Source organism: Mauremys mutica, chromosome 1, assembly GCF_020497125.1.
Source record: "Mauremys mutica isolate MM-2020 ecotype Southern chromosome 1, ASM2049712v1, whole genome shotgun sequence".
Classification (NCBI taxonomy): domain Eukaryota; kingdom Metazoa; phylum Chordata; order Testudines; family Geoemydidae; genus Mauremys; species Mauremys mutica.
The window spans coordinates 203154742-203167766 of record NC_059072.1 but is presented as its reverse complement, the minus strand read 5'-3'; the positions used below and the strand labels follow the sequence as shown (position 1 = coordinate 203167766).

Below are 13025 nucleotides of genomic sequence, written 5' to 3'. Positions count from 1 at the left end.
GGGAAGGGAAAATAAACCTGGTTACCACCCACCATCACCTGCCCCCAAAGAAATTTTTCCTTTTACTGCCAAATTTAAAAAGCAGCCTATGCATTTTTGATATACAGGTGTCACAAACCCCTTGTATTATCAGCTAGCTATTTTGGCTAAACCACATTAAACAAGTCCAATTGATAACCAAGAAGTTCTCTTTATTGAAAGCATATGGGACTGTTACTTTCTGATGTGTTTGGTAAGCACTTTGCACATCTTGAGAACTACTGCAATAGTCACATGGGTAAAATCTCTTGTACCACACTGGAAATGCAGAAATTATTACAAACATACCAAAATGCAAACAAGACAGTCTTGGAGGCACCGGTACTGGCCCTTAGGTATGCGGCCTTGCTTGGGAGTTCCAGGGACAACACTGGTCCTTCTGTGAATGAATTCTGTCTGGGGGATCTTTGATGCAGTGAGAGACCTTCTGGGGCCAAGGTCTCATTGGGTGGTCTTGGAGGCCATGCTGGTCTGTCTAGGAACGAGGTCCCATTGTGTGGGTCTCGAGGGGCAACCTGTGAGGTAGTGCTAGCCCTTCCGATGACTGGATCCCATGAAGTTACCTGCTGGGGAGGAGGTGCTGATTCTTTTGATGATGGCGTTGGGCTGGACATTCTCTGAGGAAGCACTATGCCATCTGGAGATGGAGTTGCCTTGCATAAGCTACAAGGGGGAGCCAATTGGTGGGGTCCAGTTTAGGGATCTTTGAAGCAGCACCTATTCTTTTATTTGTAGCGTCCTGTTTGGTGATCCAAAGGGACAGGGGTAGTCCTTCCATCAATAGTAAATTATTGGACCACTTTTTCTTGTTGTGGCTCTGGGGGAGTTGGCTGGGATGCAGTAGCCAGGGTATTTGGGGAGTCCGAAGCCAGAGCTCGCAGTGTTTCTGCATTTGAAGCAGAGATAGGGTGGGGGCAACATAGTCTGCTAGCATTGGCCACTTCTGGTGCTAGAGGTCCTTTTGCAAGTGACTTGATGTGACTTACATTTTTCTGCGTCTCCAAGGCAGGTCGCAGAGGCACATTGGAAAGCAATCCGCTTGCTATGGATTCTTCTCAGGTGTCTGCTAAGATCACAAAGGTTTGTTTAGGATTCTTCCATGTGAGCTGGTTAATTCAGCTGATTATCAGGGTTCAAGTTCTCCCTAATGAAATGTCTTACTTTGCAAGTAGTTACATTTTTTTCAGTGAAGCAAGGTTTCACACCACATGAATAAAGGCAGCAGACCTGGGCTATATATTGTTAAGGTTTAACACATAATATAGAAAGGAATTATTCCTTCCTAACAGAATCTTGACTGGGAGGCTTATGTGAGAGGGTGAAAGCCAGGAAACTAACTTTTCATGAAGTAGTGTCAATTGTTATCTGGAAATTAATAATGTATTGTTCAGTGAAGGCTAGTGATGGATATCAAACCACAGTGAAGACAGCTGATGTAAAGAGTGGTAAATACAGCACCAAATCATTTGTGCACCATGAAAATACACCAGAAATAATGAAAATTAGTACCTCTATCCATAAAAGTGTGTTTGTGTATTTTGTTGTGTATATCATATGTATAAGATAGTTTTCTGTACGAGTATTATTTTCAATTATAAACAATTCAAATTAGACAGCACTTATCTTTTAAGGACCTTTAGATACCAAAAGGATCATTCACCCACCCCTAAAATGAAGCCACCTCCAGGGTGACATCGAGAAGTCATTTTACACCTGCAACACTACAGAACAGTTTTACGGAGGAGGAAAATGCGGAGTCACTTCTGCAGTTGAAACTACAGAGGGAATGTGAAGAATACAGAATGAAATTACAAACATTGGGATTTTGCCAGGACAGGAGTGTTATCATCACTCTTATAAAAAGTGACATTAGAAATGCAATTACCACAACTGACAAATCAGATGGCTTTGTTTCTGATCTGAAAAGCTGCAACTCAAGTAGCACAATGCCTGTGGATTTGGTAGAGGAGACAGTATCTCCCTTCCCATGCCTAAGGACATATCCCTAGGCCTCCTGAAAATCCTGCAGCTTTTTATGTATTCAATTCCCAAGGAGGAAAAAAACCTAGGAGTTTTCCAGTCATAAAGATGGCACAATTTTCTCTTTAATGAAGAAACCTATTTGTAATTTCTCCCCTTCTCTTTATGTTCATCATGGCCCAGAAGGAGATACCCTTATTTGCACTGAATAGTAACTCCAGCATGAGCAGTCCTACTAAAGCCAATGGGAATATTTGTGGAGCAAGAAACTACTCTGTGTAAGTAAGGATATCACAATCTGACCCCAAGTGACTAGTTGGGAATCTCAGAAATCACAAGAAAGCATTCTTAAGTTTCAATAAAATTAAATGAGTGTCTATAGTTACCAGGATATATTTATTTTCTTTTTCAATAGCTATTGCATACATTGGTAAACTGAGCTATGTGGGTATAATTTTAAAAGGCACCTAAGGCCCAGATTTTTAAGATATTTAGACATTGCTTTGATCAGTGTTGCAACACCTAACTGACTTAGGAGCCTGTTCTCTCATATTTTTTTTTAAATTGACTTAGGGACTGGTGCCACAAAGGAAGTTATACACCTAAGCGCCACTTTAGGAACACTGGGACAAAAATTAGGTCCTCAAAAATGCTGCTCAACTGCTGTTTAACCCTGCAGGCACTTAAACTTCCTAGGTGTCTAAATTTCTGCAGGTGGGCATGTGAAGAACCATCTAAGTTCTGATGCTGCCAAGCACCTACATCCTCAAACTAGGTGTCCCTACCATAGAATCTTAGAGTTGGAAGGGACCTCAGGAGGTCATCTAGTCAACTCCCTGCTCAAAACAGGGCCAATCCCCAGGCAGATTTTTACTCCAGTTCCCTAAATGGCCCCCTCAAGGACTGAATTTACAACCCTGGGTTTAGCAGGCCAATGCTGAAACAACTGATCTATCCCTCCCCCTCCCTACAACTGTCTCCTTTCAGGGCCTTATTCAGGAGGCATTCTCAGAGGCCACCTAAGAGCAGGCCTGCCAAATTGAGCCCTGCATGAAACCTACCATACACTATAGCTAGGCTTCATGATTAGATTTTTTTTTTAATCTGTAAATGTTGGTGATCATCAATTTCACAGTACACACTACACCAATGAAAAAACACTTCCATCAATCATAACTGAAATTTACAGATAGGCAAAGAAAAAAATGCTCCTGGAGAACGTAGAGTTTTGACATATGATGTTGGCAATTTGTGTTTTAACTGTTATAAAACTTAGCTTTTTGAATCTCAACATCTACTGTCACTAAATAACTATTGTCTGACTCTTCCCATTGTCTAACCCCCTCGTAGTTTCCCACAATGGTGAAAATTTAAAATGATGAAAATAAAAAAATGCTTTAAAATAAACATCAGTATTACCTGTTGAATTTATAAAGACAAAATTATATTCTGCCAAGATTAACTATAGCCCTATTACTTAATATTTCTTCACTGCTCAAGAGGTATTACCCAAATGGTTTAATCCTACAATATGGTTTGAATCACAGAGGTTATTACTGCTAATGCTGTTTTCACAGCTCCCTTAACCCTTCCAGTCTGGAAAAACTAAGGGCTAGATTTTTAGGTGTCTAAAGAGGCAGATTTCAACAAGTAGAGATTTTCAGAAGTGCCTAGGTGCCTATCTCCTTAGGTGCTTTTGAAAATCCCACTAGGTGCCATCTGCATCTTTAGGCACCTAAATACTGTAAAATACTGTTTAAAATCTGGACCCTAGTTATTTTTAACATAGAAATGCACCTACAGCCCTTCCACTAAGTCTTGTCACCGGAGGGATGTGTTCTATACAGAATGGAACTATTCTGTTATCCTTTTTAGGAAATGAAAAAAGGGTGCAAAGACTGCACTATTGTTCCTATTAATGCTGCATCACCAATTCTTTGAAAATTGGTCTCTAATCTATGCTGCAAACACCACCAAACTTTTTTTTGCAAATGCTAGCAAACTGCTTTGAAAATGTATGTAGCAAGATTCCTAATTTTTCTAGAATATTGCTGGAATTCACCAATTGGGGTATCCTTTTTTCAATAAAAGATATGGTATATTGTTGTCTAGCATTCTCACCTCAGGGCCAAACCAATGTGTTTTGTCATCCAGGGCAGAAAGTGTTTTCAGCATCTCCCAAACAGTGAAGCAAAAAACAAAAACAAAATACCACACCCAACCCTATTTGGTACCCCACCCTAGATGCTGATTTGACACCCTTGGACGTTGGTGCCCAGCGTAACCGTTCTGATTCCCCACACCTAAGGCCGGCCCTGTCTAGTCTTATCACGGTCTGTGGCTTCTATGTCCCACCCCCAGCCAAGTCACCTTTCAAACTTAGTTCACTTCTGAGATAAAAGAACAGTCCAAACATGCCAAGTCCCAAAAATCTCTGGGCCTTCTCAACAAGCCCTCAGTCCCCTTTAATACCTTCTCAGTCATGTCTTTCCCCACCCTGAGGCTCACACCATCTCCTTTGCTGAGGAAGAGATAGGGAAACCCTGGCTCGTCCTCTCCTCTGAGTCCCAGGCCTGGACCCACGTTGGGCACCTACAGATTGCTCCTTACAATTTCTCGCCACTTCCCTGGGCAGCTCCTACCTTTTCACTGTTTGTCAGTATCCCTCCGAGGGTCACAGCTTCCACTACTGCCACTCTGGACTGCTGTGTCTTCACCCATCTTCTTTGCAGACAGTTACTGATGAGCATCCTCAATGCCACACTTAGGGCTGGTCTAAACTACAGCTGTAAGTTATGCTACTTAAGTTACGTAACTGAAGTCGATGTAATTTAGGTCGACTTGCAACGGTGTCTCCACCACGCTGTGTCAATGGGAGACACTCTCCCACCAACTTACCTTATGCTTCTCGGGGAGCTGGAGTACAGAAGTTAAAGGGAGAGCACTCTGCCATTCACTTACTGGGTCTTCACCAGACCCGCTAAATCAATACCACTGCATTGATCGCAGCAGTGTTAATTTAGCCGTAAGTATAGACAGAGACTCAGCCTCTCTGGTAATACCTGGGTTGTATTTCAGGCAGAAGCCCCTGAGCACTCCTCTTGAAGTTGGAGTTGTGGTTAACGCAGTCAGTATCTCCCTCTTGAAACACGAGTCCAGACAGCTCTGCTCTGGTGTAACACCCCAGCTGTAGGGCCTTAGACATCTTAGAGCCATAGACTAATGTGACCTCCTGCACAACACAGGCCACAGAATCTCACCCACCCACTCCTGTAATAAACCCTAACCTATATCTGAGCTACTGAAGTCATCAAATCATGGTTTAAAGACTTCAAGGTGCAGAGAATCCTCCAGCAAGTGACCTGTGCCCCACCCCAAAGTTAGTCATCTAGCCTGGACAGTTCAACAGACGAGCCTTCTTCTTGCATCTCCACTGCTATGTGGGAAGAGGCATCAGATATCTGGTCCACTTCCCAATGCGGGAAAGAGGGGAACCTTGCCCCACCAACTCTGCAGAGTTCCTGGTCCCTCTAATCACACAGTAACAGGATTTCCTTCCAAACAATGCTTACTTCCAGGATCCTTCCTTTCTTCCAATATCTCCTTTTTCTTTAGTCCCTGTATATATCAGACCTCCTAAAATTTTAGAGAGGTCTGCTATGTGATGGAGATACAGGGGCGGCTCCAGGCCCCAGCACACCAAGCGCGTGCGCTTGGGGCGACAAGCCACGGGGGGAGCTCTGCTGGCACCGCGAGGGCGGCAGGCAGGCTGCCTTCGGCGGCTTGCCTGCGGAGGGTCTGCTGGTCCCGCAGCTTCGGAGGACCTCCCACAGGCACAGGCACAGGCTTGCCTGCGGAGGGTCCGCTGGTCCCGCAGCTTCGGAGGACCTCCCACAGGCACAGGCACAGGCTTGCCTGCGGAGGGTCCGCTGGTCCCGCAGCTTCGGAGGACCTCCCACAGGCACGCCTGTGGGAGGTCCGCCAAAGCCACGGGACCAGCGGACCCTCTGCAGGCAAGCCGCCAAAGGCAGCCTGCCTGCCGTGCTTGGGGTGGCAAAATGCCTAGAGCTGCCCCTGTGGAGATAGGCCAATCCTTAGACTCCACTACCATTTAGTGGACCGGCTACCCCATCACAACTGCCTTCAGAATATTATTTGCTTGTATGCTTTGGTATATATCAGTGAAATTATTTCCTTAACTGTAAATTTCAATTATCAATTGCACATGTTGGTATTACCCATACTTTATTTTTTTTAACTTAGTGAGAAATGATTGAGCTAATAACTTTGTTCTCAGGGTAGACAAATTAAAGTTTAATAGTAGAAAATGTCAGCAATGACTATCATTAACAACAGATTTCAGGGGCAAAATGGATTTCTAAACTGTCCTTTTTATTTCTAGTCCATAATTAATCTGTGTAGGCTCTGGACCAAATATCTAAACTGGCAAAGACACAAACCAATCTATAAAGCAGGGATAGTCAATCAGAGCCCCTAGATATTCAATTGTGGCTAAAAATAAATGGACTTATTAGAATTAGAGACCAATTATCTAATCTGGATAAAATAAGAAGCTTCCACTCTCCAAACCTTTTATTTATAGCACCACACTCAAAGGGTTTGTCTACATTTAGAAAAAAATTTAAAGTTAAACTGCATTAAATTCCTGTTGTGGACACTCTCATTCAGAATTAAAGTGGCCTTAATTAGGTTTAGTTTAATTCACTTTGGAAGCAAATTAAGCTAAACCGAATTAAGGCAACTTGAATTCTGAATGAGAGTGTCCACCACAGGAATTTAATGCAGTTTAACTAATTTACTTTAAATTCACACCTTTAGTTAATTCAGATTAATTTTCTTGAGTGTCTCCATGTAGACAAGCCCTAAGTGAATTTGATAGAACCAGAAGCAGCAGAGCTGAAAATCGCTCCAGAGAGAGAGTCAGTCCAGTTTTTATAGATGGTTTGGATAAGCATCTGAACTGAACCCTGACAACTACTCATGTGTAGTTCTCATCTCCAATTGTGGATGGGAAAGCTAAACTTTTCACAAAAAACAATTAAACTATTTGCGACTCTTTAAAAGAGTTAATAAAAATACTTTCACAAGAACCTTGCTTGTCCAAGGAAGAGAATCCAGTTGATTTAAAAACTACTTATTCTGAATGTTGTATATACACCTCTACCCCGATATAATGCTGTCCTCGGGAGCCAAAAAATCTTACTGCATTATAGGTGAAACAGCGTTATATCGAACTTGCTTTGATCCGCTGGAGTGCTCAGCCCCGCCCGCTCCCCGGAGTGCTGCTTTACCGCATTATATCTGAATTTATGTTATATCAGGCTGCATTATGTCGGGGTAGAGGTGTATCTAAATTCACATTCTGTGGCACAAAAGTTTCAATAATCCAGTCATCTGAATTCTCTCCTGTTGGGAATCTCTAGATTTGCCCGGATACTGAAGTGATCAAAATTATTATCTCTTTTCCTCCTTTAAAGGTCCTCTCTCTGTCACTGGTTTTATGTTTTTTTTTTCTAAGAGTGATGTCCTGAATTGACCTTGGAGTTTGAATAGATCTATCTATCCACAGCACAGATGTGTGTCTGTAATGCCTACACCAGCATTTCCCAAACTGTGGATCTCAACCCCCAGTGAGGGAGGGTAGCAAAAGGGTACTGTGACGGAGGAATAGTGAGATGTTGGGGGGGGGGGAGATGTATGTTTTTGCCCCCCTCCTCATAATGTTTTCCAGTCCCACACATCTCGCAAAAGTAAGAATGACAGCCAGAGGAGGGGCTGGAGCCACCACTGTGGCAGACACGATCAGGCCAGCTACCAGAGAGCAAACACATGGTAGAGACACCACGCTCAGGGGAAGGGCAGAACTCGGAGCGGGCACACCAAACCACCACATTGGGGTTGGCTAGGGGAAAAGGCACCAGCATCTTGGCAGGGGCACTGGGTCATTGGTGGACAGGGCACACACACCACCAAATCTCAGTAGCTCCCCTTGCTCCCTCTCCTATACCTCTGGTGGTCAAAAACAGTTTTCATGCTTTTTATTTTCAACCCTCCCTCTACATCTCAGACCCTGTGAGGGTCACTAACAGAGGTGAACAAAACATTTCGAATGTCATTTCAAAATGACTTCTCAATTCAAAATGAAATGTCAATTAGAAAAATGATTTAGCTTAACAAAGAGAAGGTTAAGTGGTGATTTGATCACAGTCTATATGGAGAATAAATATTTGATAATGGACTCTTCAAGCTAGACAACAAAAGTATAACATGGTCCAATGGTTGGAAGTTGAAGCTAGACAAATTCAGACTGGAAATAAGGTGTTAAAAGTTAACAGTGCAGGTAATTAAACATTAGAATAATTTACCAAGTGTTGAGCAGTTTCAGCTGGGGAAAAAAAAAAAGGAAAATGCTCACTGAATTTTACCTGAATTCACAAATTCTCTCAGATGTGAAAAACACATTTTTGATGAATTCACTATTCATTGAAGCAATTTCACCCAGCTAAATAACTATTAAACATGTTTTCTAATCCTTTAATCATTGTTGTGGCTTTTATCTGAACCCTCTCCAATTTATCAACCTCCTCCTTGAATTGTGAACACCAGAACTGAACACAGTATTCCAGCAGAAGTTACACCAGTGCCAAATACAGAGGTAAAATAACTGTTCTACTCCTACTTAATATTCCCCTGTTTAAGCACCCCAGGATTTCATTATTCCTTTTGGCTGCTGCATTGCACTGGAAGCGCATGTTCAGCTGATTATCCAGCATGACCCCCAAATATTTTTCTGAGTCATTGCTTCCTAAGAGGGAGTCCCCCATCTTGTAAGTAATGCCAACATTATTTTTTCCTAGATGTATACATTTATCTATATTAAAACACATACTGTTTGTTTGCTCCCAGCTTACCAAGTGATCCATCTCTCTATATATTTGTGACCTGTCCTCTTCATTATTTACCACTCCCCCAATCTGCGTGTTATCTGCCACCTTTATCAGCGAGGAATTTGGTTCTTTCCAAGTCATTGCTAAAAATGTTAAATGGCAGAGGACCAAGAATTGATCTTGTGAGACACACCCATTGAATGACTCCCCCTCCCCCTTTACAATTACATTTGGTGACCTATCAGTTAGCCAGTTTTAAATCCATTTAATGTATGCCATGTTAATTTTGTATTATTCTAGGGTTTTTTTAATCAAAATGTCATGCAGTACTAGTCAAATACTTTACTGAAGTTTAAGTGTATTACGTCAATGCTATTACTTTTATCAACCAAATTTGTAATCTCATCAAAAAAAGACATCTAGGATCTATTTTTCTGAAACCTATGTGTGACATTACCCAGGGTACAATCTGGTCTGCTGAACAGCTATATCCCTCAATCCTCCAACCTGGGGTGTCTTTTACACCATTTCGCTATGAGAGCCACCACTCCTGGTCTGCTCTCACACAGCCTCCAGCATGTAAATCACTCCAAGCTGGACTGTATGAGTGCTAAAGCCAGCCACTCTTGAATTACACTGCAGAACACCACCAGCAAATTCTCAGTCCCAGACTCTCCCTGGAAATGGTCATCTTGTACGGCCCATCACCCTCCTGGATGATACATGCTCATATAAAGTCCATCATTTCATTAACAGAAATGAAGTTTCCCAAACACTTCAATCCAAACACGCTGCTTTAAATGAAAACAATAAATGTATTAACTACAGAAATATAGATTTCAAGCGATTACAAGTAATGAGGCATACAAGTCAGAATTGGCTACGAAGAAAAAAGGTAAAAGGCAACTAATACCTATCTCAACAAGCTGAGTACAAAGCAAAAGTATCTCTCACCACATGTTCCAGCAGTCTTACTGGCTGAACCTCTTTCTGTCAGAATCTCAGACTGGTGAGAATCAGAATTAGCAGACTGGTGAATTTAAAAGAGAGAGAGAGAGAGACTGACTCAAGCCCTTCCCCACCTTTCTTTTGCAACAGTTACTTTTTCCAGATGAACACAATAGCAGTCTTCATATTTTCTACTTACTCTGCACACGCGTGCTGCTTTGTCGGTGTTATTTTGGAACTGGAGGCTGGGATGTGCTTTTATTTTAATTATGGCTAGAATGTGGGTACAATATTTCACCTAGTTTGGCACCTAGAGTATGGCTATGCTTGGAGCTGGAGGCGCGATTCCCAGCTCAGGGAGACACTCTCACACTGCCCAAGCTTGCATGCTAGAAATAGAGTGTAGTATGAGGGAATGGCCACCCCGCATAAGTACCTAGCATCTGCAACAGGCAAACACTCAGAACGGCTAGCTCCTCCCACAGTGCTATGTCTACTTTCTATTTTTAGCATGCTAGCTCCATGAGAGGTAGCACAAGTATGTCTCCTCAAGTTGGGAATCATACCCCCAGCTCCAAGTACAGACATATCCCTAGAGTACCAGCGTTATTTAGATTGTAAGCTCTTTGTGACAGGAACTGTCTTTTTCTTCTGTATTTGTACTGAACCTAGCACAATGTAGTCCTGCTCCATGATTGGGGCTCCTAGGCACTACGATAAGTAATAATTACAGATGCTTTATATATTTGCACTGCTCTCAACTCTACCAAGTTAACTTTCTCCTTCTTGATAAAACTTGGCAGAGTCCACACCTTGAGGTTGGTTTATTGAATAACTGTACTGGCTTGATAAATTATTTTGACAAGTTCTTGTACTGTACCTATCAATCTTAGCATTGTGAGGAAAATACACATTTTCCAGCTTAGGACAAATATGACAATGGAAATAAGAAAAGTATTTTCAGTCTGAATATTTTCACAGGGCCCCAGCATGCAGCACTGAAGTCAGTTGCATTCTGCTGCTGTTGGTGTAAAGATAACCAAGTTAATTTTTATTAGGTGTTAATATACTACATCATGTTCCTTCTGAAAATCATTACTCAAAATACCCAGTAAATAGATAAATAAAAGGCTATACATCTATTGATGTTCTGAGGTAAGGAAATTATCCTCTATTTTTACATTACACTTTTTACAAGATATAAAAACACAGGAGTAACACAATACTGAGCACTGGAAATCAAAGATATGTTTTTTTGAGTTCCTGTTTGGACTGCAAATCCCAGCTATAGGAACCACATGTGTCTGTGTGATACACTAAGTCAATCTTTATAGTCCCTTATGCCACAACCTTTGGAGGTGAATGTAGGCCCAGCAATAAGGCAGCTATTGTAGGGGTGCTCCTATTGAGATTTATTAGAACACTCTGTATCCATTAGTAATTAAGTGGTCATACTATTGATGATCAAGGTAGTAGAAGGGAAAAATTGAGAAACATAATGCAATTAAAGAATTTCCAACCTTTAGATTTCTTTTTACCAAAACTTATATGGGCCTTAAGTTGAAAGAATTGACTAAATTGGTACCATTCTCTTATGGAATCAGTGGCTTCCAATTCTAGCACACCAGCCCATCCGATCCAGCTGGCCAAGGAAAGTCTTACCAGTGGCAATATGTTCTCTATGGTTAATTCCCCACCCCACCCCACCAGTGTTTCAGAGCCTGGACTCCAGCCCAAGTCCAAATGTCTGTTCTACAATTTCTAGCCCTGCAGCCCAACCCCTTACAAACCCAACTCAACTGACCCGGGCCAATCATGGCTGGGCCACAGCTTTTATTGCAATGTAGACACACCCATAAAGTCTGATCCAGTGCCCGTTGAACTCCAGGGGAGCCTCTCTATGGACTTCAATAGACTCTGGAGCAGGTTCTTAATTAGCTGTATCTTCATTATTGCTCGTACATGTGTGAAGGCACGCCCCTTATCAACTGTACATCTGGTATTATCTTCCTGTCTTTATCTTTAGAACGTTTCTTTTATTGAAAAAGTTATGAACCTCCCTAAGGCTACAATGAAAAGGGTTTTTTGCATGGTTACACACTGCTCATTTCCCTTCTCATTTTTTTTCCACATAGTGCAGCCTTTCCACATGCAAACATCATACTAATTTCAGCAGGAGAGACTAGAGAAGACACTATAGGATCTAGTCTTAAAGTACATAGGTGCTTTTGAAAATTATACCCCAAGTGGCTTTGGAGCCTAAATTCCATTTTCAAGCGACTTAGCTACCTAAATCCCATGAATTCCCATTGAAAATCAATAGGAACTAGGCACCTAACTCACTTAGGTGCCTAGTGGGATTTTCAGAAGTCCCTATATGCATCTTTACGCACCTAAATAACTTTGTAAATCAGGCCCCAGAAGCCCAAGTGCCTAAGTCACTTTTGAAAATGGAACCTAAGCCCCTAAGTCACTTAGGCCCTGATTTGTATAAGGTATTTAGGCAATGTTCTGCTCAGCACTGGAAAGCTTAATTGACTGAGGAGCCTAAGTCCCATTTCCAAAAGTGACATAGCCATCTAGGCACCAACTCTCACTAAAAGTCAGTAGGACTTAGGCTCTTAGGCTACATCTACACTACCCACCAGATCGGCGGGTAGCGATCGATCTATTGGGGATCAATTTATCACGTGTAGTGTAGACGCGATAAATCTATCTCCGATTGCTCTCTCATCAACTGCTGAACTCCAGCAGTGCGAGAGGCAGAAGCAAAGTCAACGGGGGAGCTGCGGCCGTCGATCCAGCACTGCGAGGATGCGAAGTAAGTAGTTTTAATTCGATCTAAGATATGTTGACTTCAGCTACGCTAGTCTCATAGCTGATGTTGCATATCTTAGATCGATTCCTCCTCCCCCCCAGTGTAGACCAGGCCTTAGGCTCAGTATTGTAATGCCTAATTTTAGGCACCCTGCTGCCCAATGGAATCCTCATTCCTGAGTTAGGAAAGCAGGCTCTCTATCCAACGCATGGGGAAAGTTAGGGAAAGTGAGCCTAAGAAAGATATTCACTATAGCCAGCATACTCAGTGGGGAGCTGTCTAAACTAGCCAATAAGAAATGCCAAGGAGAAGGGTGGCACCTAAGCTCCATC

The 13025-nt window shown here is 42.3% G+C and overlaps 1 long non-coding RNA gene across 2 annotated transcripts in view; it reads right to left on the bottom strand.

Annotated features, from left to right (window-relative positions):
* Window positions 1-396: 396 nt before the first annotated feature.
* LOC123344141 overlaps window positions 397-13025 on the bottom strand; it is a 116577-nt gene continuing 103948 nt past the window's right edge. For both annotated transcript variants that reach the window (XR_006572463.1, XR_006572464.1), the window contains one exon: window positions 397-1105. This is a non-coding gene — a long non-coding RNA (uncharacterized LOC123344141). The remainder of the gene's footprint in view (window positions 1106-13025) is intronic.